Here is a 2873-nt window from a genome sequence, read left to right as displayed (position 1 = left end):
ACACACGCGAGACAGATTCCTATTCCATTATTCCATGCACACAGTATTCAGGCGGGCTTGCCTGCTTTAAGCACTCTAATTTGTTCAAAGTAAACGTGCCGGCCCACCGAGACACTCAACTAAGAGCACCCTGGTAGGATTTCAACGGGGTCCGCCTCGGGACGCGCAAGCACGCCTTCGGCTCGCCCCACCGGCAGGACGTCCCACGATACATGCCAGTTAAACACCGACGGGCGGTGAACCAACAGCGTGGGACACAAATCCAACTACGAGCTTTTTAACCGCAACAACTTTAATATACGCTATTGGAGCTGGAATTACCGCGGCTGCTGGCACCAGACTTGCCCTCCAATAGATACTCGTTAAAGGATTTAAAGTGTACTCATTCCGATTACGGGGCCTCGGATGAGTCCCGTATCGTTATTTTTCGTCACTACCTCCCCGTGCCGGGAGTGGGTAATTTGCGCGCCTGCTGCCTTCCTTGGATGTGGTAGCCGTTTCTCAGGCTCCCTCTCCGGAATCGAACCCTGATTCCCCGTTACCCGTTACAACCATGGTAGGCGCAGAACCTACCATCGACAGTTGATAAGGCAGACATTTGAAAGATGCGTCGCCGGTACGAGGACCGTGCGATCAGCCCAAAGTTATTCAGAGTCACCAAGGCAAACGGACCAGACGAGCCAATCCGATTGGTTTTGATCTAATAAAAGCGTCCCTTCCATCTCTGGTCGGGACTCTGTTTGCATGTATTAGCTCTAGAATTACCACAGTTATCCAAGTAACGTGGGTACGATCTAAGGAACCATAACTGATTTAATGAGCCATTCGCGGTTTCACCTTAATGCGGCTTGTACTGAGACATGCATGGCTTAATCTTTGAGACAAGCATATGACTACTGGCAGGATCAACCAGGGAGCTGCGTCAACGAGAGCTGAGCAGCCGGCCGCCCGGGAGTGTGTCCCGAGGGCCCGCGCGAACACGCAAGCGTCCGCTCAATTATTCTGCAAACAGGAGGAGGCTGAGCTCCCCTGCACGATACACCTCGAAACCCTCTCAGGTCCCGGCGGCGCGCAGCGCCGTCCTAAGTACTTGGTCGGGTTCGAGAGAGGCGCAATCGCCCGGAGATGGGCGAGTAGACGCTTTCAGTGCGAACACCCGTGCTCCCAACTGAGCTTGCCGCTGCCGACAGAGGCCCGGGAGCGTGCTGTCGTGGCATTGCCGGCGGGAAACAACACGCGCCACCTACGGTGACCGGCAGCTCCAACGCCAGCGCCACAGAAGGGCAAAGCCCCACTTGGGTGCAGAAGCGAACTCTCCCAGCACAGCGCACGCGCCAACACGTCCGCAGAGCTGCGATACAAACCACCTGCGAGAACCGCTGGGGGCGACCGAGCAGCAGACGGCGTCGCGACGCCGAGTGCCGGGCGGCGGCGCATCCTCAACGCACACAGTCCGCAATCGGACCAGCACACTGCAGATGTCCACCGCGCTTCGCACCGGGCTCGGCAGAACCCACTTTGGCCGCCTGGCGCCGCGCGCAGGGTGCGCCGGCGCATAGCTGGGACGCCAGCCGGGCCCGTCGGCCGGCGCTCCTGCCACTGGGCGCCCCCCACCAGCCGGCTGTAGTGCGTGCGCTCACGCAGCGCGCGGCCAGCACGCCGGGCGGCCCCCCCTCACCGGCCGGGGACTGTCCCGCCAAGCCACAGCCTCGTATCGCTTCATACCCACATGGCCAACTCAGGTTCGGGGGCATGGCGGGTACCGCCGAAACAACCGGTTCATAGATGTACCGATCGTCGCTATCACCGATGCACCTGCAGCGCGAACAACCGCTCAACAACTGATTTCCAGTTCATTTGCGGATCTTTGGCAGCAAACGTATACGTCAATCTACATTTGCGAAATCTACGATTCTGGCATGCCTGCATGTTATGTGTCACGACACGCTACATCAGCCCACATACACACTGCGGCATGTACACGAGAGAACACGTGGAAGATGGTCCGCGCACGTGTGCAATGTCCCTTGCGCGGTCGACTGTCAACCGGCCTCTGTAGCATGTCGCAGATGTGGAACGCGGTCCACCGTGCTATCATGTTGTGTGGGGCAATACGATTAAATAGGAAAACCCTCGTCGCTACATCAACAGACGGCTCACGCTGATTCCCGGCAGAGGGAGGAGGGGGGGGGGGGGGGGCCAACATGCAATACTTTCGTCCGTACCTACCTACCACATGTCTGTACGGCGTACAACAGTGCAATCTCGCTGTAATGGGGAGACGAGACAAGTAGCATCGTGCACAACATATGGCCCTTATGATTCGCCATTGTAGGGCGCAGCCGGTGTACGGTCAAGCATGTGCCACATTATGTCACTCAGTACGTAACGACGGATGATCAGTGTGGGTTACGCGTACATCAGCGGACAGTCCACACAGGCCGTACCACAACGTACACTGACTGCATCGACAACCGAATGCAACTGAACAGCTGCAAGGCTCATTTCACAAACAAACGCCTGACCGACCAGCTTGGAAGGGCAGGAGGGGAGGGCGATATTCGTTCTGTAGCGGTACACCCTTCCAGTGGTTAGCGGGACTGTGTAGAAAGTACGCAACACTCGAAAGACCTTTATGTGAGGGTACGCACCATGGCATCAAGAAATACACATGACACCAGAGGATCCAAGCAGTGAACTATGTTCAGAGGGTTGCTGTTAGGCAAAGCTACATTCCTGTGACGTTACATGTGACAGTTAAGGTGCAGTGTAAGTTAGGTTAAGGTGCAGCGTAAGTTAGGTTAAGGTGCAGCGTAAGTTAGGTTAAGGTGCAGCGTAAGTTAGGTTAAGGTGCAGCGTAAGTTAGGTTAAGG

This window comes from Schistocerca gregaria, unplaced genomic scaffold, assembly GCF_023897955.1.
Source record: "Schistocerca gregaria isolate iqSchGreg1 unplaced genomic scaffold, iqSchGreg1.2 ptg001723l, whole genome shotgun sequence".
Lineage (NCBI taxonomy): Eukaryota > Metazoa > Arthropoda > Insecta > Orthoptera > Acrididae > Schistocerca > Schistocerca gregaria.
This window is presented reverse-complemented; position numbering follows the sequence as displayed.